The 25,000-nt window shown below is 36.0% G+C and overlaps 8 non-coding genes and 2 pseudogenes across 8 annotated transcripts; all 10 read left to right on the top strand.

Annotated features, from left to right (window-relative positions):
* The first annotated feature begins 6,328 nt into the window (after positions 1-6,328).
* Positions 6,329-6,447, top strand: LOC113080745 (5S ribosomal RNA). Its single transcript, XR_003282007.1, has one exon. It is a non-coding gene; the product is annotated as a 5S ribosomal RNA (ribosomal RNA).
* Positions 6,448-7,219: 772 nt separating this feature from the next.
* Positions 7,220-7,338, top strand: LOC113080648 (5S ribosomal RNA). The gene has a single exon (XR_003281927.1). It is a non-coding gene; the product is annotated as a 5S ribosomal RNA (ribosomal RNA).
* A 6,698-nt stretch (positions 7,339-14,036) lies between these two features.
* Positions 14,037-14,155, top strand: LOC113080702 (uncharacterized; annotated as a pseudogene).
* A 360-nt stretch (positions 14,156-14,515) lies between these two features.
* LOC113080744 (5S ribosomal RNA) lies at positions 14,516-14,634 on the top strand. The gene has a single exon (XR_003282006.1). It is a non-coding gene; the product is annotated as a 5S ribosomal RNA (ribosomal RNA).
* A 497-nt stretch (positions 14,635-15,131) lies between these two features.
* LOC113080743 (5S ribosomal RNA) lies at positions 15,132-15,250 on the top strand. The gene has a single exon (XR_003282005.1). It is a non-coding gene; the product is annotated as a 5S ribosomal RNA (ribosomal RNA).
* Positions 15,251-16,021: 771 nt separating this feature from the next.
* On the top strand, positions 16,022-16,140 carry LOC113080733 (5S ribosomal RNA). Its single transcript, XR_003281995.1, has one exon. It is a non-coding gene; the product is annotated as a 5S ribosomal RNA (ribosomal RNA).
* Positions 16,141-16,636: 496 nt separating this feature from the next.
* Positions 16,637-16,755, top strand: LOC113080742 (5S ribosomal RNA). Its single transcript, XR_003282004.1, has one exon. It is a non-coding gene; the product is annotated as a 5S ribosomal RNA (ribosomal RNA).
* A 6,709-nt stretch (positions 16,756-23,464) lies between these two features.
* LOC113080649 (5S ribosomal RNA) lies at positions 23,465-23,583 on the top strand. Its single transcript, XR_003281928.1, has one exon. It is a non-coding gene; the product is annotated as a 5S ribosomal RNA (ribosomal RNA).
* Positions 23,584-24,082: 499 nt separating this feature from the next.
* LOC113080701 (uncharacterized) lies at positions 24,083-24,201 on the top strand (annotated as a pseudogene).
* A 360-nt stretch (positions 24,202-24,561) lies between these two features.
* LOC113080722 (5S ribosomal RNA) lies at positions 24,562-24,680 on the top strand. The gene has a single exon (XR_003281984.1). It is a non-coding gene; the product is annotated as a 5S ribosomal RNA (ribosomal RNA).
* The last annotated feature ends 320 nt before the right edge of the window (positions 24,681-25,000 follow it).

Here is a 25,000-nt window from a genome sequence, read left to right as displayed (position 1 = left end):
CCAATCTCTGAATCTTAGCAGGCTTAGGTCTGGTTAGTACTTGGATGAGAGACCGGCTAGGAATACCAGGTGCTTTAAGCTTTTGGGTTTTCTTTCCTACTTATATAATGTACTGGCGATTAGATTGGCTGATCTCTAAATAGCCTTCTCTTTGCGGCAGTCTTCGCTTACGGCCATACCAACCTGGCTATTCCCTGAGTTGGTACGATCCAGGAAGTGTGAGGTGGCAGTTTGGGAGGGAAAGGCTCTCCCCTATTTTTTGTTTTATTGTGTTTTCTTTTGATAATTACTTAAAGTTTATAAGTTCAATTTATTTATTTTTTTGTTTAAACCTCAGACAGTTTTACTGTCTGAGGTTTTATTTTTTCAAAATGACGGATATTACAGTTACTGAACCGGAACGGATATTAGACCAAGAGACTGAGGACAACGACTACACTGAAAGAAACAAAGAAATGGACAACGGAAAGGTTAAAGATGACAAAGAAACATGGGCAATGGTTGCCACAAGGAGAAAGAAGAATGGAATGGATGCAAGGAGTAGAGGAACAGAAGAGCTATATACAAGTCAAGGTAAACAAACAAGAGATTATACTGATGGAAGACGAGAAGCAGTTCAAAGAAATGAGACAATGAAAAAGATAAAAAGCCAATCGAAATATCAGAGAGACTACAAAAAAGAAGCAACGCTAACTATGACTGTTAATGATCCAGAGAAAATATCTGTGATGATGATAATAAAGGCAGTGGAAGAGAAAACTGGATTTGGAAAGCTGTATGGACTGAGGAAAAAAAGTAATTTTGACTATGAACTAACCATGGAGAATGAGATGGATTGTGACAAGCTAGTAGATGGACTACTGATTGATGGACAGTTTTGTGAGATCAAAAAACTATGCAAAACTGAAAGAATGGTCTCTTTTTTGCTTTTGCCAAATTACATAAAAGATGATGAAATCATTCAAAAACTGGTGGATTGGGGAGTAAATCCTATTCTCCCTTTAAGAAGGAGATATTATCCTGGCACCACTGTTGCGGATGGAACAAGGTTTTTAAGAGTAAGATTCCCACAGGACATTGTGACTCTGCCATACAATGTGAGATTTGACACAGAGGAGGGACCAAAATACTTCAGGGTAATTCATGACGGCCAGCTAAAGACTTGCAGAATATGTGCAAGCACAGAGCATGAAAAAAAGGACTGTCCTCAATATACCTGCAGAGAATGTCTGGAACAGGGGCATTTTGCGCGGGACTGCCAAGCCCCACGGTGCAAAAGCTGTGAAAAGACATGGATGAGGTGTACATGTGAATCTGAAGAGGAGGACAATGCAGAAATGGAGATAGAGGTGCAGGAGCACATGGAGGAGACAAGCAGAAATAGAAGGAAAGATGAAACACAGGAGGTGAATGGGATTTCTGAGGATTTAAGTAAGCAAGGAAAGGAGGACTCCACGAGGAGAGAGGACAACGCAGATAAAGAAATTGAAGTGCATACAATGGAGACTGAGACACATCAAACTGTTGCTAATGATGGACAAATGAAAGAAAATGAATGTGCAACAACGAGTGAAATTGCAGCTGGGTGGAATAAAGAGGAGGTAAGCGATGAGGAAACTGATGAAATTAACCTTGAGCTTGAAAACAGAACAACGGACATTATGAACAGAAGACGTAAATTGATAACAGTATCAGAAATAAATATTAAACAAGTATTAAAGAAACAAAAGTTAAGAAGAGAAGACAGAGCAAGGCTAAATGAAGATAAAGTAGATCTAAATTCCTAGACATTAAGAGAGACCATATATAGATGATGGGTTGTTTTGGTTTGTGTTTTTTTTTTTATTTCATTATGAGTAATTTATGTTTGGTCTCAATTAATGTTAGAGGGCTGTCATCTAAGCTGAAGTTTGAAAATATAATAAATTTAACAAAACAAAGTGATATTTTATGTATACAGGAGACTGGATGGAATGAAACAATAGTTAATGATTTTAAAAAATTTTGGGATGGAGAAATATGGTACAGTAATGATTTAAATAAGAAAAAAGGATTGGCAATACTAATTAGAAGGGGAGTAGTAGAATCAACGAATGTTTTATTTAAAGATAACAATGGAAGGATTTTAACTGTTAAAATTATGGATAGGGGAGAAGAAATAACAATATGTAATATACATGCTCCAAATGAAGATATGGAAAGAGTTACTTTTTTTAAAGAATTGAGTGTTTTGATTAATGGATGGAAGAATGTCATTGTTATAGGAGATTTTAATACTGTTTTAGAAAGAATAGATGTTGAAGATTTTATGGTGTATAGAGCTGATGTTGGAAGAAAAGAACTGAAATGTATGATGGCTGAACATAAATTTGTAGATGTATGGAGAGATAGAAACAGAGTCAAAAGAGAATATTCGAGAAGACAGTGGGTAAATACAATTTTAAAACAAAGCAGAATAGATTTCATTTTATGTGACAGAAGATTTGAGCATTTTATTTCAAAAGTTTTTTATAAAATGTATAGTGGGAGTGATCATGACTTTTTATATGTAATGATGGATTTTAGTGGAGTTGAAAGAGGACCAGGTGTATGGGTGGTTAATACACAGCTTTTAAAGAACGAATTGTATAAAATGGAAATGGAAAACCTAATTATTAATAGTGTAGATGATGTTTTATATGATGAAGCAATATGTGTGTGGTGGGACAATATAAAATCAGATATCAAAAGTTTTTCTATTGAATGTTCTAAGAAAATACAGAAAGCAAAAAGAGCTAAAGAAAGGGAACTAAATAAAGAATGGGAAAATGAAATGAAAAAGATAACTGAAGGAAATACGGATATTAGGAAAATAGTAATATTAGAAGAGAAAATTAAAAAAGTGGAAGAGGACAAATGTGTGGGTGCTAGAATAAGAAGTAAGATAAGAAATACAGTGGAAGGGGAAAGAAGTACAAAGTTTTTCTATGATGCAGAAAAGAATAGACAAAAAGCTGATTTAATAAAGAATGTTTCAATGCAAGGTAAAAATATAAAAGATAAAGAAGGGATTTTAAAAGAGGTCAAGGATTTTTATGGTGTTTTATTTAAGAAAAAGGGAGTTAATGAGGAAGATGAAGTATTTTTGTTAAATCAAATCAAAGTTAAAGTAAAAGAGGATGATAAAAAAATGTGTGATAGTGATATAACAGAAGAGGAGATAAATGAAGCTATAATGCAATTAAGTAATGGGAAAAGTCCTGGTTTAGATGGTTTATCATCTGAATTTTATAAGGTTTTTAAAGATGTTTTAATACCTATTTTGAAAGATCTTTTCATAGCCATTTTTAAGAATGGACAATTGAGTGAGAGTATGAAGAAGGGAATGATTAAAATAATTTATAAAAAGAAAGGGAATAAAGATGATTTACAAAATTACAGACCATTAAGTATGCTCAACACAGATTATAAAATATTGGCCAAGATTTTAGCGAATAGACTTAAAAAAGTAGTTCCCCACATCATTACAACTAATCAAGCATATGGCGTATTAGGAAGAGATATAGTGGATACAGTAACAAGCATTAGAGATTTAATTTGGTACATAAAAGAGAAAAAGAGTGATGGTTTTTTAATCAGTATAGATCTAGAAAAGGCATTTGACAGAGTTGAGCACAAATATTTATTTGATTTAATTCAACAGTTTGGTTTTGGTAATAATTTTATAAAGTGGATGAAATGTTTTTATACAGATATTTTTAGTTGTTTTAAAATAAATGGTTTTTTAACAGACTTCATAGGAATATCTAGATCTATAAGACAAGGATGTCCCTTATCAGCTTTATTATATACTTTAGTTGCTGAACCGTTAGGTTTAGCAATAAATGGAGAAAAAGAAATAAAAGGTTTTTTAATAGAAGACAATGTAATAGAACAAAAATTGTTTCAGTATGCAGATGATACTACTCTGATTTTAAAAGATTTTAATAGTGCTGAAAAGGCTATGGGAATTATTGATAAATACTGTCGAGGTTCGGGTGCAAAAGTAAATAAGGAAAAAACTGAATATATTAAGATTGGAAAAGTGGACATTTCAAAAAGAAATTGGCAGTTAAAAGAGCAAAAGAATAATATAAAAATTTTAGGCATTACACTTGGATCTGATGAAATTAAAACTAGAGAAATAAATTGGGATGAAACTGTAAACAAAATGGAAAAAAGATTAAATTTTTGGAAACAGAGAGTACTGTTTCTAAAAGGGAAGGTCCTTGTCTTGAATTCTCTTTTTTTATCCAAAATGTGGTATGTTTTAAGTGTTGTTAGTTTACCAATATGGGTATATAAGAGAATAAAAACTATGATTTTAAAGTTTCTTTGGGATGGTAAGCCATCTAAAATTGCATATAACACAATCATTGGAAAGGTGGAAGATGGAGGATTAGGACTAATAGATCCATGGCTGAGAATGAAAAGCATGAGAATTAAAACAGTAAAAAAGTTTTTTAACAAAGACAACATTCCATGGAAAAGTGTCATGAATTATGTTATTAATAAATGCGGACAAATAGGAGATGATTTTTTATGGATGGCTTTTAAGGATAATATGATAGAAAATATACCAGAGTTTTATAAAGAATTGTTGAGAAGCTGGAAAATGTTTTATGAAAATGTGTACGTAGAGATTAAAGGGAGAAAACAGTACCTGCAGCAACCCCTATTTTTAAATCAAAATAATAAAAGCAAAAAGCATATGTTTTATGAAAACTGGTACGCAGTAGGTTTTAGACAAGTAAAAGACATTTTATATGAAGTGAAACCTGGATTTTTACCTACACAAGCAATAATTGATTCACTTGAGGAAATAGAAGATATAGAAAACAAAGGGAAAATTGAAGAACAATATACAAAATTAAAATTAGCATTGCCAGAACATTGGATTAAAAATATTGAGGATAATGAAAAAGAAACCGAAAATGAAAAACCAAAGGTTTTTTTAAAAGCAGGGGATGATAAGATTGTTTTTAATGATTGTGTCATTAAGATGTTTTATACCTGTTTAAGTAAGACTGTTTTTGTAAAGCCTAAAGCAATAGAATATTGGGAAAAGTTATTTGACAATTTTGATGCTTCGAATATATGGAAAAATGTAAGATTGAATTTTAAAAGTCCGGTTTTGGAAAATTTTGATTTTTTATTAAGACACAATTGTGTGATGACAGAAATTATTTTAAGTAAAATTGGGTTAGCGCAAGATGAAATGTGCAAAGTGTGTTTGGAGAAAAAGGAAGGTGTATTACATTTATTTTTAAATTGCAGAAAGTTAAGTGACTTTATAAAAATGTTAAAAAAGATGGTATGTGATTTTCTGTATAATGACAAGATTACATTGGAAGAATGGGATACATTGCTTTTATTTGGCTTCAATGGAAGGACAAAAAATAACTATGCTCTAAATTTTATGTTAACGCTTGCAAGATTTGCAATATGGAGAAGGAGAAATATAATGAAACAAAAGAAAAAAGAAATAGCGATAAAGTTATTATATAAACAGATCATGATGGAGGAAATACAAGTTTTATATGACTATTGCAAAATGCTTGAGAATATGGAAATGTTTGAAAAATGTTTTACAAGGAATAATCCATACATTGTTAAAACTTGGACTGGTTTTGAAGTTCTGTTACTGGAAGATGTTTAAATATTTGTGGTGATGTATTGTTAATGTTTTTATTTTGTGATTTTTAATAAATAAAAAAAAAAAAAAAATCTCGTCTGATCTCGGAAGCTAAGCAGTTTTGGGCCTGGTTAGTACTTGGATGGGAGACCGCCTGGGAATACCAGGTGCTGTAAGCTTTTTGGAAATTTTTCAGTTAGTATATAATAATTTTGCCAAAAAATGAGTCAATGCCGGTCTCTGAATATTAGCAGGTTTGGGTCTGGTTAGTACATGGATGGGAGACTGCCTGGGAATACCAGGTGCTTTAAACTTTTTGGAAAATTTTCACTTAGTATATAATAATTTGGCAAAATATAGAGTCAATGCCCGATTTCTGAATATTAGCAGGTTTGGGCCTGGTTAGTACATTGATGGGAGACTGCCTGGGAATACCAGGTGCTTTAAACTTTTTGGAAAATTTCACAAATTATATAATAATTTTGCCAAAAAAAAAAAAAGAGTCGATGCCCAATCTCTGAATCTTAGCAGGCTTAGGTCTGGTTAGTACTTGGATGAGAGACCGGCTAGGAATACCAGGTGCTTTAAGCTTTTGGGTTTTCTTTCCTACTTATATAATGTACTGGCGATTAGATTGGCTGATCTCTAAATAGCCTTCTCTTTGCGGCAGTCTTCGCTTACGGCCACACCAACCTGGCTATGCCCGATCTCGTCTGATCTCGGAAGCTAAGCAGGTTTGGGCCTGGTTAGTACTTGGATGGGAGACCGCCTGGGAATACCAGGTGCTGTAAGCTTTTTGGAAATTTTTCACTTAGTATATAATAATTTTGCCAAAAAATAGAGTCAATGCCGGTCTCTGAATATTAGCAGGTTTGGGTCTGGTTAGTACATGGATGGGAGACTGCCTGGGAATACCAGGTGCTTTAAACTTTTTGGAAAATTTCACAAATTATATAATAATTTTGCCAAAAAAAAAAAGAGTCAATGCCCAATCTCTGAATCTTAGCAGGCTTAGATCTGGTTAGTACTTGGATGAGAGACCGCCTAGGAACACCAGGTGCTGTAAGCTTTTTGGAAATTTTTCACTTAGTATATAATAATTTTGCCAAAAAATAGAGTCAATGCCGGTCTCTGAATATTAGCAGGTTTGGGTCTGGTTAGTACATGGATGGGAGACTGCCTGGGAATACCAGGTGCTTTAAACTTTTTGGAAAATTTTCACTTAGTATATAATAATTTGGCAAAAAATAGAGTCAATGCTCGATTTCTGAATATTAGCAGGTTTGGGCCTGGTTAGTACATTGATGGGAGACTGCCTGGGAATACCAGGTGCTTTAAACTTTTTGGAAAATTTCACAAATTATATAATAATTTTGCCAACAAAAAAAAAAGAGTCGATGCCCAATCTCTGAATCTTAGCAGGCTTAGGTCTGGTTTGTACTTGGATGAGAGACCGGCTAGGAATACCAGGTGCTTTAAGCTTTTGGGTTTTATTTCCTACTTATATAATGTACTGGCGATTAGATTGGCTGATCTCTAAATAGCCTTCTCTTTGCGGCAGTCTTCGCTTACGGCCATACCAACCTGGCTATGCCCGATCTCGTCTGATCTCGGAAGCTAAGCAGGTTTGGGCCTGGTTAGTACTTGGATGGGAGACCGCCTGGGAATACCAGGTGCTGTAAGCTTTTTGGAAATTTTTCAGTTAGTATATAATAATTTTGCCAAAAAAATGAGTCAATGCCGGTCTCTGAATATTAGCAGGTTTGGGTCTGGTTAGTACATGGATGGGAGACTGCCTGGGAATACCAGGTGCTTTAAACTTTTTGGAAAATTTTCACTTAGTATATAATAATTTGGCAAAATATAGAGTCAATGCCCGATTTCTGAATATTAGCAGGTTTGGGCCTGGTTAGTACATTGATGGGAGACTGCCTGGGAATACCAGGTGCTTTAAACTTTTTGGAAAATTTCACAAATTATATAATAATTTTGCCAAAAAAAAAAAGAGTCGATGCCCAATCTCTGAATCTTAGCAGGCTTAGGTCTGGTTAGTACTTGGATGAGAGACCGGCTAGGAATACCAGGTGCTTTAAGCTTTTGGGTTTTCTTTCCTACTTATATAATGTACTGGCGATTAGATTGGCTGATCTCTAAATAGCCTTCTCTTTGCGGCAGTCTTCGCTTACGGCCATACCAACCTGAGGGCGCTAGAGAGCTACAGGAAGTGTTGGCTGCAGTTTGGAGAGGAAGGCTCTCCTCCATTTTGATTTTTCTGTTAGTGTTTGTTTTGTGAGTTGTTTTTGGACTTTTAGTTTATTTTTTGTGTGGTTTTTTCAGTTTTAAACCACCTAACAGCAGCATCTTGCTGGCTGGAGGGTGGTTAATTTTTTGTTTGTATTTTTTTACAATGGATGGATTATTGGCAAACGACACTGGACTGGCTGGAGAAACATGCATGGCAAACGACACTGGACTGGCTGGAGAGACACGCATGGCAAACGACACTGGATTGGCTGGAGAGACACGTAAGGTAAACGACACTGGACTGGCTGGAGAGACACGTATGGCAAACAACACTGGATTGGCTGGAGAGACACGTAAGGCAAACGACACTGGACTGGCTGGAGAGACACGCATGGCAAACGACCCTGGACTGGAGTATCGACAACGAGCAGGACACGGTAAAAAACAAGATGCAAGAGATAAATTTGGTGAAAGGAAATACTTAAAGGAGGCAACTGTGATTGTGAATGTGGAGAACGTAAATGAGGTCAGAGCTGTGGATATTATTAAAGCGGTGACGGACAAATGTGGATATGGGAAAATCTTAGCACTAAGGCCAAGACAAGGAAAGGAATATGAACTGACAATGGAAAAAGAAGAAACATGTGATGAACTGACTGAGGGATTGTTAATTAAAGGAGTGAACTGTGAAATAAAGAAACTGCAAAATAGAGATTATGTTGTTTCCTTCATGCACCTGCCCGTCTACCTTGATGATAAAGACATTTTTAGAAAATTGGAGGGATGGGGAGTTAATCCCATATCAAAATTAAAAAGAAGATGCTACCCGGGCACTGAAATAGAGGATGGAACAAGGTTTTTAAAAGTGCGATTCCCCAAGGAGGTGGCATCATTGCCCTACAGCACAAAGCTGGAAACAGCAGAAGGGCCGCAGTACTTTAGGGTGATGCACAGCCACCAGGTGAAGACCTGTAAGCTGTGCATGAGCCCAGATCACCTGCTTAAAGAATGCCCTGAATTTAAGTGTCACAAGTGCGAGGAAAGGGGACATTTCGCAAGGGACTGCAACGCGGTCAGATGCCCGGAGTGTCAAAAAATTTTAAATAAGTGTGAGTGTTGGATGGAGGGAGAGGAAGGAGGTCTGGAGCATCAGGTGGACGGACAGGTGCATGAAGGAAACACTGAAGAGGAAGGAGATACTGATGAAGGACAAGGGGATGAAGGATTACCACAGAAGGAAACAGGAGGAGGAACAGGCAACCAAGAGAAAGAAGAAGAAGGAAAAAATAATTTTATGGATGAGGAACAAACAGTACAACAGAATACTCAATGGACAGAAATGGAAATATCGGACAGTTTTAAAAATCTTTTGGATAATGTGGAGAGTGATGGACATGGAATGCATGATCAAAACAAAGAAATGGGCAGTGAAGAAGAAACAAGGATGGACAACATGGGAAAAGACAGAGGGGAGAGAGGACAAAGTAGAAGGAGAACATTAAAGGTAAAACCAAATGTGGAAAATGTAAGAAAAAAGTTAATGACAAGGGGCCGAGTAAAAAGTGTAAACAGATATGAAGTGTTAAGAGTGCTGGAGGGAGAAGATAAATAATGTTGTTTAGGTATTTATTTTTATTTCTTTTAATGGTTTTAAGTTGTGTTACTTTTAATGCAAGGGGACTGATGGACATGGGTAAATTTGAAAAGGTGAAAGAAATGTGTAAAAGAGAGGATGTGATTTTATTACAAGAAACTAACTGGAGGGAAGAGTACATGACTGAAATAAGGAAAAGGTGGAGTGGAGAGATTTTTTATAACAATGGTGATGGGAGGCTGGGTAGAGGAGTTGCAATTTTAATAAAAGAAAACTGTGGGGTATCATGTAAAACAATATATAATGACATAGATGGGAAATGTATTGCGGTTGAAATGGAATACGAGGAGAAAAAAGTTATTGTAGTTAATATTCATGCACCAACTGTAGAGAATGAAAAGAAGGAATATTTTAATGTATTAAGAGATTTTTTAAAAAAACATAAAGAAGTTATTATGATGGGTGATTTTAATACCGTTTTCAGTAAATTAGAAATTGGTGAGGGAATGGTTTTTAAAAATGATAAAGGAAGAAAAGAACTGAAATTATTAATGGAAGAAAATAATATGATTGATGTATGGAGAGAAAGAAATGAAAAAAAGAAAGAATATTCAAGGAGGCAATTAGTAGGGAATTTTATGTGTAAGACGAGGATTGATTTTATTTTGTGTACAAGGAACATTGAAGGATTTATCGGTAATATTAAATATGAAGAATCAAGCTTAAGTGACCATAAACCAATTTTTATGCAAGTAGACTGGAGTTCAGTGAAAAGAGGGCCGGGTGTATGGGTTTTAAATGTAGAGGTTTTGAAGAATGAGGCGTATGTTTTAAGTATTAAAGAAATTATTGAAAAAGAAAAGGAGAATGAAATGTACAGTGAAGATAAAAGGATATGGTGGGAAAATGTTAAATATTTAGTTAAAAAGTTCACAATAAAATATTGCAAATTAATACAGATATGTAAGAGGAAGAAGGAGAGAGAAATAAGAGAAAAATTGGAAAAGGAATTAAATGACAATGGGAAAGATATACAAAAAATAAAAGAATTGGAGGGAATATTGAAAGAAATGGAAGAGAAAAAATATGAAGGTGCAAGACTAAGAAGTAAAGCTAAATATACTGTGGAGGGTGAAAAATGTACAAAGTTTTTCTTTGATCTAGAAAAAATAAGAGGGAAAGCTGGAATGATTAAAGAAATAAGAGGAAAAAATGGTGTAGTGGTGGAAACAAATGAGGAAATATTAAAAGAAGTAAAAGCATATTATGAAAACCTGTTTAGTACTGAGGGGTTGAGGGAAGAAGAGAAATTGGAGTTACTAAATCAAATAAAAACAACAGTAGGAGAAGTAGACAAAAAAGAGTGTGATGAAGACATAAGAGAAGAAGAGATAAAAAGAGCAATAAGTGAATTAAACAAAAATAAAAGTCCAGGTATAGATGGTTTGGGGAGTGAATTTTATATCGTTTTTAAAGATTTTTTAACCAGTATTTTAAAAGAAGTGTATGAAGACATTTTTAAGAAAGAGGAAATGAATCAGAGAATGGGGATGGGATTATTAAAGTTGATATATAAAAGAAAAGGAGATAAAGTAGACTTAAAAAATTATAGACCAATTACAATGCTGAATACAGATCTGAAAATTTTAACAAAAGTTTTAGCTAACAGATTGAAAGAGGTAATGCCAACCATAATTAAAACAAATCAAGTGTATGGAGTTAAAGGAAGAGATATAGCGGACACAACTTTAAGTATAATAGATAGGATGAGATATATGAAAGAAAAAAACAAAAAAGGATATGTTATTAGTTTGGATTTTGAAAAGGCTTTTGATAGAGTGGAGCATGAATATTTATTTGGAATTTTAAGAAAGTACGGGTTTGGGGAAAATTTTATCAAGTGGATTACAATTATATATAGGGGAGCAATAACAAGAATACAGTGTAATGGTTTTTTAACTGAATGTTTTAAAATTACTAGATCAATAAGACAAGGATGTCCATTATCAGCGCTTTTATATTCTTTAGTTGCAGAACCATTGGGATTAGCTATTAAAATAGATGAAGACATAAGAGGGATAAACATTGAAGGAAGTGGGGGAAATGAAAAAATATTTCAATATGCAGATGATACAACAATAATAGTTAAAGATATAGAGAGTGTTAATAAAGTAATGGAAGTAGTACAGATGTTTTGTAGGGGATCAGGAGGTAAGATAAATGAAGAAAAAACAACATATGTGAGATTTGGAGGAGTAAATGTTTTAACAGATTATTTTCATTTTAAAGAAACAAAAGAAATAAGGATTTTAGGTGTTCTAATGGGAAAAGAAGAAAGGAATGTTAAAGAAAAAATGTGGGAAGAAATAGTAGGAGGAATTGAAAGAAGGTTAAATTTTTGGAAATTGAGGACTTTAAGTTTAAAAGGGAAGGTTTTAATTTTAAATGTGTTAATGGTGTCAAAGTTGTGGTATGTTTTATATGTGACTTCTATGCCAATGTGGGTGGAGAAAAGGTTGAAAAAATGTTTTTTAGATTTTTTATGGAATAGTAAACCGTCAAGAATTGCATATAGTACGTTAATAGGAGAAGTAGGGAAAGGAGGGATGGGATTAATTGATGTAGAACAGAGAAAACATAGCTTAAGAATTAAAATAGTAAAAAAATATCTGGATGAGGGTCACAAAACAGCATGGAAAAGGACAATGGAGTATTTTTTAAACAAATGTGGGGATTTTAACATGGGGGATGGAATTTTATGGATGAAAACGAAGAATTGGATGACAGAAAGATTACCAGAGTTTTATAGAGAAATGTTTAGAGCCTGGGGAAAATTTTTAGACAAAGTAGAGTATGATCCACATGGGAGAGAAAACATTTTAAATCAACCTCTGTTTTTAAACAAAAACATTTTAAAACAAGACAAGGAAATTTTTTTAAAGAAATGGTTGGATGTGGGGATAACAAGAGTGAGAGATGTTTTATATGAATTTAAAGAAGGATTTTTACCGACACAATTTATTGTGGATGCAATGGAAGAGGCAAAAGAAGATTACAGTGAACAAGAAATAAAAAATAAATATGAAATCATTAAAAATGCAATACCTAAAGAGTGGATTAAAAGAATAGAAAGTATGGAAGGAGAACCAAAAGAGAAATGTATTAATGTGAAATTAGGGGAAAAACTGTATGATTTTAAGGAATGTACTGTGAAAATGATTTATTGTGCTTTTAGAGATGATGTTTTTAAAGAGCCGATTGCAAATGGATACTGGGTGCAGAAATTCAAAGATTTAAAAAAAGAGTGTATATGGAGAAACATGACAGGGAAATGTGTGGAAACAAAATTGGAATGTTTGGAGTATTTTATAAGGCATAAAGTGGTTTTTACTGATGTTATTTTAAATAAAATAGGAATGGAAGAAAATGCTCTGTGTAAAGTGTGCCAGGAAGAAGAAGAGGGGATTTTACATATGTTTTTACAGTGTAGAGAGCTGGAGGACTTTTTATGTAAATGTAAATGTTTAATTAAAGATGTGACTGAGGAGTGGGATGAAAATGTGATGGAATGGAACAGAGTTGTGATGTTTGGTTGGGAAAAAAAGTGTAAAAACAAAAGTTTCATCAATCTGTGTGTAATGCTAATGAAAAGTGCAATATGGGACAGAAGAACTGTGGCTAAAAAGGAAAAAATTGTGTTGGATGTTTGGAGTGTGTTTAAAAGAAAAACAGAATTATATATTGAAAGACTGTATGTGTACTTTAAAGGTGTAAATATGTTAGACTCTTTTTATGATGTTTTTACCCCAAAGGTTTGTTGTGTTTTAAATGATTTAATGTGGAAGTTGCCAGAAAGTGGAAGAGTTTTTTAAAGTATCTATGTAAAGGGAAGATGAGTAATGTAGAGATGTGGAAGTTGCCAGAAAATGGAAGAGTTTTTTAAATTATCTATGTAAAGGGAAGATGTGTAATGTAGAGATGTGTAAAGTCAATGTTATGTATTTTCTATTGATTGTGTTTAATCTATTGTATTTTATTGATTGAAATTTCTTAAAAAAAAAAAAAAAAAAAAAAAAAAAAAGGCTATGCCCGATCTCGTCTGATCTCGGAAGCTAAGCAGGTTTGGGCCTGGTTAGTACTTGGATGGGAGACCGCCTTGGAATACCAGGTGCTGTAAGCTTTTTGGAAATTTTTCAGTTAGTATATAATAATTTTGCCAAAAAATAGAGTCAATGCCGGTCTCTGAATATTAGCAGGTTTGGGTCTGGTTAGTACATGGATGGGAGACTGCCTGGGAATACCAGGTGCTTTAAACTTTTTGGAAAATTTCACAAATTATATAATAATTTTGCCAAAAAAAAAAAAAAAAAGAGTCGATGCCCAATCTCTGAATCTTAGCAGGCTTAGGTCTGGTTAGTACTTGGATGAGAGACCGGCTAGGAATACCAGGTGCTTTAAGCTTTTGGGTTTTCTTTCCTACTTATATAATGTACTGGCGATTAGATTGGCTGATCTCTAAATAGCCTTCTCTTTGCAGCAGTCTTCGCTTACGGCCATACCATCCTGGCTATACCCGATCTCGTCTGATCTCCGAAGCTAAGCAGGTTTGGGTCTGGTTAGTACATGGATGGGAGACTGCCTGGGAATACCAGGTGCTTTAAACTTTTTGGAAAATTTTCACTTAGTATATAATAATTTGGCAAAAAATAGAGTCAATGCTCGATTTCTGAATATTAGCAGGTTTGGGCCTGGTTAGTACATTGATGGGAGACTGCCTGGGAATACCAGGTGCTTTAAACTTTTTGGAAAATTTCACAAATTATATAATAATTTTGCCAAAAAAAAAAAAGAGTCGATGCCCAATCTCTGAATCTTAGCAGGCTTAGGTCTGGTTAGTACTTGGATGAGAGACCGGCTAGGAATACCAGGTGCTTTAAGCTTTTGGGTTTTCTTTCCTACTTATATAATGTACTGGCGATTAGATTGGCTGATCTCTAAATAGCCTTCTCTTTGCGGCAGTCTTCGCTTACGGCCATACCAACCTGGCTATGCCCGATCTCGTCTGATCTCGGAAGCTAAGCAGGTTTGGGCCTGGTTAGTACTTGGATGGGAGACCGCCTGGGAATACCAGGTGCTGTAAGCTTTTTGGAAATTTTTCAGTTAGTATATAATAATTTTGCCAAAAAAAATGAGTCAATGCCGGTCTCTGAATATTAGCAGGTTTGGGTCTGGTTAGTACATGGATGGGAGACTGCCTGGGAATACCAGGTGCTTTAAACTTTTGGAAAATTTTCACTTAGTATATAATAATTTGGCAAAATATAGAGTCAATGCCCGATTTCTGAATATTAGCAGGTTTGGGCCTGGTTAGTACATTGATGGGAGACTGCCTGGGAATACCAGGTGCTTTAAACTTTTTGGAAAATTTCACAAATTATATAATAATTTTGCCAAAAAAAAAAAAAGAGTCGATGCCCAATCTCTGAATCTTAGCAGGCTTAGGTCTGGTTAGTACTTGGATGAGAGACCGGCTAGGAATACCAGGTGCTTTAAGCTTTTGGGTTTTCTTTCCTACTTATATAATGTACTGGCGATTAGATTGGCTGATCTCTAAATAGCCTTCTCTTTGCGGCAGTCTTCGCTTACGGCCACACCAACCTGGCTATGCCCGATCTCGTCTGATCTCGGAAGCTAAGCAGGTTTGGGCCTGGTTAGTACTTGGATGGGAGACCGCCTGGGAATACCAGGTGCTGTAAGCTTTTTGGAAATTTTTCACTTAGTATATAATAATTTTGCCAAAAAATAGAGTCAATGCCGGTCTCTGAATATTAGCAGGTTTGGGTCTGGTTAGTACATGGATGGGAGACTGCCTGGGAATACCAGGTGCTTTAAACTTTTTGGAAAATTTCACAAATTATATAATAATTTTGCCAAAAAAAAAAAGAGTCAATGCCCAATCTCTGAATCTTAGCAGGCTTAGATCTGGTTAGTACTTGGATGAGAGACCGCCTAGGAACACCAGGTGCTGTAAGCTTTTTGGAAATTTTTCACTTAGTATATAATAATTTTGCCAAAAAATAGAGTCAATGCCGGTCTCTGAATATTAGCAGGTTTGGGTCTGGTTAGTACATGGATGGGAGACTGCCTGGGAATACCAGGTGCTTTAAACTTTTTGGAAAATTTTCACTTAGTATATAATAATTTGGCAAAAAATAGAGTCAATGCTCGATTTCTGAATATTAGCAGGTTTGGGCCTGGTTAGTACATTGATGGGAGACTGCCTGGGAATACCAGGTGCTTTAAACTTTTTGGAAAATTTCACAAATTATATAATAATTTTGCCAAAAAAAAAAAAGAGTCGATGCCCAATCTCTGAATCTTAGCAGGCTTAGGTCTGGTTTGTACTTGGATGAGAGACCGGCTAGGAATACCAGGTGCTTTAAGCTTTTGGGTTTTATTTCCTACTTATATAATGTACTGGCGATTAGATTGGCTGATCTCTAAATAGCCTTCTCTTTGCGGCAGTCTTCGCTTACGGCCATACCAACCTGGCTATGCCCGATCTCGTCTGATCTCGGAAGCTAAGCAGGTTTGGGCCTGGTTAGTACTTGGATGGGAGACCGCCTGGGAATACCAGGTGCTGTAAGCTTTTTGGAAATTTTTCAGTTAGTATATAATAATTTTGCCAAAAAAATGAGTCAATGCCGGTCTCTGAATATTAGCAGGTTTGGGTCTGGTTAGTACATGGATGGGAGACTGCCTGGGAATACCAGGTGCTTTAAACTTTTTGGAAAATTTTCACTTAGTATATAATAATTTGGCAAAATATAGAGTCAATGCCCGATTTCTGAATATTAGCAGGTTTGGGCCTGGTTAGTACATTGATGGGAGACTGCCTGGGAATACCAGGTGCTTTAAACTTTTTGGAAAATTTCACAAATTATATAATAATTTTGCCAAAAAAAAAAAAGAGTCGATGCCCAATCTCTGAATCTTAGCAGGCTTAGGTCTGGTTAGTACTTGGATGAGAGACCGGCTAGGAATACCAGGTGCTTTAAGCTTTTGGGTTTTCTTTCCTACTTATATAATGTACTGGCGATTAGATTGGCTGATCTCTAAATAGCCTTCTCTTTGCGGCAGTCTTCGCTTACGGCCACACCAACCTGGCTATGCCCGATCTCGTCTGATCTCGGAAGCTAAGCAGGTTTGGGCCTGGTTAGTACTTGGATGGGAGACCGCCTGGGAATACCAGGTGCTGTAAGCTTTTTGGAAATTTTTCACTTAGTATATAATAATTTTGCCAAAAAATAGAGTCAATGCCGGTCTCTGAATATTAGCAGGTTTGGGTCTGGTTAGTACATGGATGGGAGACTGCCTGGGAATACCAGGTGCTTTAAACTTTTTGGAAAATTTTCACTTAGTATATAATAATTTTGCCAAAAAATAGAGTCAATGCCCGATTTCTGAATATTAGCAGGTTTGGGCCTGGTTAGTACATGGATGGGAGACTGCCTGGGAATACCAGGTGCTTTAAACTTTTTGGAAAATTTCACAAATTATAAAATAATTTTGCAAAAAAAAAAAAAAAGAGTCAATGCCCAATCTCTGAATCTTAGCAGGCTTAGGTCTGGTTAGTACTTGGATGAGAGACCGGCTAGGAATACCAGGTGCTTTAAGCTTTTGGGTTTTCTTTCCTACTTATATAATGTACTGGCGATTAGTTTGGCTGATCTCTAAATAGCCCTCTCTTTGCTGCAGTCTTCGCTTACGGCCATACCAACCTGGCGGTGCTAGAGAGCCAACAGGAAGTGATAGGCTTGCAGCACAGAGAGAAAGGCTCAACTCTGTTTGTTTAAATTAACCGTTTGTTTCTACATATCCTGGTTTTTCAGTTTTGATTTCTGTTTGGGACATTAGTTGCTGGATAGTTTTTTGCTGACTTTAATAAATTCCCCCGACAGCTTAGGCTGTCTGGGGGACTTTTTTGACATTTTTCTCATTGTAGCATGCTGCAGATGCACAGCATGGCTGCAGATAAAGAAACAGAACTAACCATGATGAGAAAAAGTAGCAATGGGAGGAATGAAGAGGAGGAGCAAAGAAGAGGTGAAGTCAAACAAGCGGAGATCCAAAAGCAACAGGATTCAAGTAAAGTCACAGGACATTTGTGGGAAGAGGGAGAAGAAAACAGCAGAGCAGTGCAAGGAAAATCAAAAGGGAAGTACAACAAAGAGCTGACTGTGGAAGTAGAGGTGGAGGGAACTGAAAAGATTTCAATGATGGATTTACTGAAAGGAGTAAAGAAGGAGTGTGGAGAAGTGATTGGCTGCAGGGTGAGAGGTGAAAGGGTCTATGAGCTCACAATGAAGGATGAAGAGGCAAAGAGGAAACTAATGGATGGAGTGAGAGTGAAAGGAGTGATGGTGCATGCCAGGGATATAATGAATAATGATATGGTGGTGTCCTTTATCAATCTGCCTGTGTATTTAGAGGATGAGAAGATACTCGCCAAGCTACAGGAGTGGGGAGTACGACCACTTTCACCAATCAAACGCCGGGTGTGGCCTGGAACAGATATAGTTGATGGGACACGTTTCTTAAAAGTTCGCTTCACAGAACAGGTATGTTCACTACCATACTCCACAAAGTTTGAGACTCTGAGAGGCACCGAATATTTTCGTGTCATCCATGATAGGCAAATACGTGTTTGCAGACTCTGTATCAAGCCAGGGCACATAATTAGAGAGTGCCCTGAATTAAAATGCTTCAAGTGCAATGGTGGAGGCCATTATGCAAGAGATTGTGAAGAATGGATGGGATTAGAGAGAGAGCGAGTGGACGGTAAAAAAAAAGGTGAAAGGAGGAGCAGTGTTCTGACAGAGGAGCAAGAGGAGGAAACAACTGATGTGGTGAGCGGTGGAGAGAAAGACGGAGCTGAAGATAGTGAGAGAAGAAGCAAAATGGAATGGCGAGACACAGCTGAAAGTTTCAGTGAAGCGGATGAGGAGGAGGAGGAGGAGGAGGAGATGGAGCAGTCGGAAGTGATCGAAGAAGAGGAGGAGACAGATGAAAGTAATGTGAAAGAAAGAGGTAAAGAAGAGGCAAAGAAAATACTGCACAGAAACTGATAGAAAGCAGAGGTGGAGAAAAGGGAGACAGTGAAAAGAAAGATGGACTGAAAACAAAGATTATAAGACTGAGTTCAAAGAGGAAGTCTGAGATGGACGGAGAACAGGTTGAGCAGATAAAAGAACCACGAGCGGGTATGTGATGTATGAATGAACTGTGCATGTGTTCCTGGTTTTGTTTAGTTTTTCTTCTGGGTTACTCTCATGGCCACTGTAACTTCAATAAACATAAATGGGTTAAGGGATAAAAACAAGATGAAAAAACTATTATTTACTTATCGGAGTGATATAATCTGTATACAGGAGACAAACTGGGAGGAGGATAAAGTAAAGGAGATGAGAGAAGAGTGGAGAGGGGACATATACTATAATAATGGTGCAAAAAATGCAAGAGGTGTGGCAATATTATTTAAAAAAGATATTGTAGAAGGTATAAGAGAGGTGTATAAAGACCAGAGGGGAAGGATCTTGGTGGTTGAATTCATGTATAGAGATATGGATTTTAGATTAATAAATATATATGTTCCAAATATAGAAGGGGACAGGAGGGAAATTTTGAAAGAGTTAAAAGGATTGATTGTGGGGAAATGTATTATAGTGGGAGATTTTAATATAAAATGTAGCAGATTGGATGTGGGAAAGGGGGTAAAATTTAGATGGGAAAAGTCTAGGGGAATGTTGATGGAGATAATGAGAGAAAAGGGGTTAATAGATGTGTGGAGGTATGAAAATCCAGAAAAAAGAGAATTTACTAGAAGGCAGTTAAGAGAAGGTATATTAAAACAGAGTAGAATAGATTTAGTGTTAGTTGAAGAGGAAATAATTAGATACATAGACGGGATAAAACATCAGGTAAATAGTTTAAGTGATCACGATAGTGTAAGGTTCAGAATCAAGGTAGGGAGTGAGGAGGTAGGAGGAGGGATGTGGATATTGAATGCAGGGTATATCGAAGAGGAAGAATATGAGATACAGATGAAGGATCTATTAAATAGGGAAGAAGAGAAGATAGATGAGTATACAAGAGACGGTGGATTAGAGGGTACAATAGCGGAGAGATGGGAGGAAATAAAGGATCAAATTAAGTTAATTAGTATAAAATACAGTAAGAAAAGAAGAGGAAAGATGAAGAAGGAGGAAATTATGCTTAGAGAAAGATTGAGAGAGGAGTTAGTTAAGGCTGAAGATGAAGAAGGATACAGTATGGAAAAATATATAGAGGTTAAGATGGCGCTAGAAAAATATGAAAGGGAGAAATGCAGAGGAGCTATTTTACGAAGCAAGGCAAAATATGCATTAGAAGGTGAGAAATGCACAGGGTATTTTTTAGGGCTAGAGAAAAGGAGACAAAGTAAAACATATATAAATGAAATAAATACAAAAGAGGGCAAAACAACCAAAGACTATGTAGAGATTTTGGAGAGAGTTCAAGAATTCTATGGAGAATTATATAAGAGAGGAGAAGTGGATGAGAGAAGTATAGATGGAGTATTAGAAAGTGTAGAAAATATTCTAAATAAGGAGGATGCAGAGTGGTGTGATAGAGAGATAGATGAGAAGGAAGTAGAAGAGGCAATAGGGGGGTTGAAAAGTGGAAAAAGTCCAGGGAGTGATGGGATTGGTATTGAATGGTATAAAACATATAGAGAAGAGGTAGCACCGATTTTAGTTAAAGTGTTCAAGGAGATGGAAAGAACAGGGATGGTGCAAGATAGAATGGTAGAGGGAGTGATAGCTCTGGTGTATAAGAAGGGGAATAGGTTGAATATAGAGAACTATAGACCAATCAGTCTATTAAATGTGGATTATAAAATACTGACTAAAGTTTTAGCGAACAGAGTGAAAAAAGTGATTGGAAGTATAGTGCAACCAACACAAAGTTACAGCATACCAGGCAGGGATATAGCAGACACGATAGGGACAGTTAGGGATGTGATAGAGTACATGAAACGAGATAAGAAGGGAGGAATAGTATTAGGGATAGATTGGAATAAAGCATTCGATAGGGTAGAACACAAATACTTATTTAAGGTATTAGAGAAGTTTGGATTTGGAAGTAGAATGATAGGGTGGGTGAAGAGACTATATGAGAAGGCAAAAATTTGCATAAAAATAAATGGAGTATTAACAGACAGGTTTAAGATAGGAAGGTCAGTGAGACAGGGCTGTCCCCTGTCTGCATTATTATATGCAATTTCAGTAGAGCCTTTAGCCACTCTAATCAAGAGGGATAGAAGGGTAGTTGGTATTGAGTTGCCATATGGAGGAATGTGTACTATAAACCAATATGCAGATGACACTACAATTACAGTGAGGGAAGGAAACAGTGTAAAAAGAGTTTTAGAGATAGTAAAGATGTTTGGGAAGGCATCAGGGGCAAAAATAAATGTAGATAAATCTGAATTAATGTATATAGGGGAGGTAGAGAGAGTAGAGGTAGGGATAAGAGTGGAGGAAAAATATATGAAAGTATTAGGGGTATATTTAGGGGTCGAAAGCAAAGAGGCAAGAGATGTGACCTGGACTGGGGTAATTAATAAAATAAGAACAGTAAGTGCAACATGGAAAGGGAGGAAATTAAAGTTAAATGGGAAAGTAATAGTAGTAAATAGCCTGCTGTTGTCAGTTTGTGTTTATGTAATGAGTGTAATGGAAATGCCAGGGTGGGTGATGAATGAATTGAATAAAATTGTATGTGATTTTATATGGGAGGGAAAAGGTGTGAAAATTGCACAGAAAACATTGGTGGGTCAGAGATGGGAAGGAGGCTTAAGCTTGATGGACCTAGAAATAAAAGGGCTGCGATGAGAATAAAAACGGTGAAAAAATATATGGGAGGGCTATGGGATTATGGGTGGAAGGAATTCTTAAGGAAATATATTGATGATGTGGGAGGAATAGGGGACAATGGATGGTATATGGGCTTTAAGCAATCAATGACGGAAGGAATACCAGAAATATATCGGGAAGTATTAGAGGCATGGAGACAGTTCCTTCCCAAAATAGAATATGAATGTGAAGACATACAGGTGATTAAAAATCTACCACTATTTCTCAACGAAAAGATTAAACATAAAAATAAAACATTGTATGAATGTAAATTCATAGAAGGGGGTATAAAACAAGTGAAGGACATTATGTATGAAGTCATTCCAGGATTTCTAAAAAATAACTGCATTTATGATACTGTGTGTGATCTGGAAGGAATGGAGAACAGAGAGAAAGTAAATAAAATATATGGAAAAATTAAATCAAGTATACCTTTGCAGTGGACTAATATGATCGAACGTGAATATGTATCTAACGTGGAAAAATGTATGCCGGAGATGTATGTGGATGATAATGCTAAGAAAAACAAATTTAAAAATATGAGTGTAAAGAATATATACAGGAGAATAATAGTTGATGTTATAAAAGAACCAGCATCAGAAAAGGTGTGGAAGAAAGTATTTGAAGATTTAGATGTGAAGAAAATATGGTCAAACTTAAACATAAAATACAACAGTATAGAGTGTGAGAATAATGACTTTCTGATAAGACATAATAGAATTTACACAAATGTGGTGTTAAACAAAATAAATAATGAGGTAAATGTCATTTGTGACGTATGTGGTAATGGCCATGAGAGTTTCTTACATTACTTTTTAAGATGTGAAGAGTTGGTGGATTTTTTTGATTTTCTTAAAAATCTGTTACTAGAAAACTGGAGTGTCAAAGTTAAGACCGAGGAGGAATGGGGAAAATTGTTTTTGTTTGGAACTTTCGGGAAAAGGAAATCAACTGACATTTGTTTAATTAATTTTGTTCTGAGTCATGCCAGACTAGCAGTAGTGCTAAGAAGGAACTATGCACATTTCGAAGGGAGAAAGGTAAAAGTAAAAGATATGTTTAAGTCAATGATACAAAGAGATGTAGAGTTGATTTGTAAGTATGGAGATAAAGAGGGGAAAGCGTTTTTTTTGACTACAAATAAGTTCATACATCAAAATGTGGGGGAAGAAATATGTTTCAATTGGTAAAGAGTAACAATCTGGTTGAGAATGGCTGATGTCAATTAAGTAAATGTAAACATATTTGTGTGTATTTTATTTATGTTCTATATTTTTATTGCTGTATGATTATAAAAAAAAATTAAGTTGATCAATTGGAAAAAACGAATCATACAAATGTATTGAAATGAAAGTCAATCGGATGGAATAATGCAATAGAAAACTGTGAATTGAAAGTTAAATAAAAAGATAAAAAAAGGCTATGCCCGATCTCGTCTGATCTCGGAAGCTAAGCAGGTTTGGGCTTGGTTAGTACTTGGATGGGAGACCACCTGGGAATACCAGGTGCTGTAAGCTTTTTGGAAATTTTTCACTTAGTATATAATAATTTTGCCAAAAAATAGAGTCAATGCTGGTCTCTGAATATTAGCAGGTTTGGGTCTGGTTAGTACATGGATGGGAGACCGCCTGGGAATACCAGGTGCTTTAAACTTTTTGGAAAATTTTCACTTAGTATATAATAATTTTGCCAAAAAATAGAGTCAATGCCCGATTTCTGAATATTAGCAGGTTTGGGCCTGGTTAGTAAATGGATGGGAGACTGCCTGGGAATACCAGGTGCTTTAAACTTTTTGGAAAATTTCACAAATTATATAATAATTTTGCCAAAAAAAAAAAAAAGTGTCAATGCCCAATCTCTGAATCTTAGCAGGCTTAGGTCTGGTTAGTACTTGGATGAGAGACCGGCTAGGAATACCAGGTGCTTTAAGCTTTTGGGTTTTCTTTCCTACTTATATAATGTACTGGCGATTAGATTGGCTGATCTCTAAATAGCCTTCTCTTTGCAGCAGTCTTCGCTTACGGCCATACCATCCTGGCTATACCCGATCTCGTCTGATCTCGGAAGCTAAGCAGGTTTGGGCCTGGTTAGTACTTGGATGGGAGACCGCCTTGGAATACCAGGTGCTGTAAGCTTTTTGGAAATTTTTCAGTTAGTATATAATAATTTTGCCAAAAAATAGAGTCAATGCCGGTCTCTGAATATTAGCAGGTTTGGGTCTGGTTAGTACATGGATGGGAGACTGCCTGAGAATACCAGGTGCTTTAAACTTTTTGGAAAATTTTCACTTAGTATATAATAATTTTGCCAAAAAATAGAGTCAATGCCCGATTTCTGAATATTAGCAGGTTTGGGCCTGGTTAGTACATGGATGGGAGACTGCCTGGGAATACCAGGTGCTTTAAACTTTTTGGAAAATTTCACAAATTATATAATAATTTTGCCAAAAAAAAAAAAAAGAGTCGATGCCCAATCTCTGAATCTTAGCAGGCTTAGGTCTGGTTAGTACTTGGATGAGAGACCGGCTAGGAATACCAGGTGCTTTAAGCTTTTGGGTTTTCTTTCCTACTTATATAATGTACTGGCGATTAGATTGGCTGATCTCTAAATAGCCTTCTCTTTGCAGCAGTCTTCGCTTACGGCCATACCATCCTGGCTATACCCGATCTCGTCTGATCTCCGAAGCTAAGCAGGTTTGGGTCTGGTTAGTACATGGATGGGAGACTGCCTGGGAATACCAGGTGCTTTAAACTTTTTGGAAAATTTTCACTTAGTATATAATAATTTGGCAAAAAATAGAGTCAATGCTCGATTTCTGAATATTAGCAGGTTTGGGCCTGGTTAGTACATTGATGGGAGACTGCCTGGGAATACCAGGTGCTTTAAACTTTTTGGAAAATTTCACAAATTATATAATAATTTTGCCAAAAAAAAAAAAGAGTCGATGCCCAATCTCTGAATCTTAGCAGGCTTAGGTCTGGTTAGTACTTGGATGAGAGACCGGCTAGGAATACCAGGTGCTTTAAGCTTTTGGGTTTTCTTTCCTACTTATATAATGTACTGGCGATTAGATTGGCTGATCTCTAAATAGCCTTCTCTTTGCGGCAGTCTTCGCTTACGGCCATACCAACCTGGCTATGCCCGATCTCGTCTGATCTCGGAAGCTAAGCAGGTTTGGGCCTGGTTAGTACTTGGATGGGAGACCGCCTGGGAATACCAGGTGCTGTAAGCTTTTTGGAAATTTTTCAGTTAGTATATAATAATTTTGCCAAAAAAATGAGTCAATGCCGGTCTCTGAATATTAGCAGGTTTGGGTCTGGTTAGTACATGGATGGGAGACTGCCTGGGAATACCAGGTGCTTTAAACTTTTTGGAAAATTTTCACTTAGTATATAATAATTTGGCAAAATATAGAGTCAATGCCCGATTTCTGAATATTAGCAGGTTTGGGCCTGGTTAGTACATTGATGGGAGACTGCCTGGGAATACCAGGTGCTTTAAACTTTTTGGAAAATTTCACAAATTATATAATAATTTTGCCAAAAAAAAAAA

The sequence above is a fragment of the Carassius auratus genome, unplaced genomic scaffold, assembly GCF_003368295.1.
Source record: "Carassius auratus strain Wakin unplaced genomic scaffold, ASM336829v1 scaf_tig00031958, whole genome shotgun sequence".
NCBI classification, from domain to species: domain Eukaryota; kingdom Metazoa; phylum Chordata; class Actinopteri; order Cypriniformes; family Cyprinidae; genus Carassius; species Carassius auratus.
The sequence above is the reverse complement of the archived record's forward strand: the minus strand, read 5'-3'. Positions and strand labels throughout refer to the sequence as shown.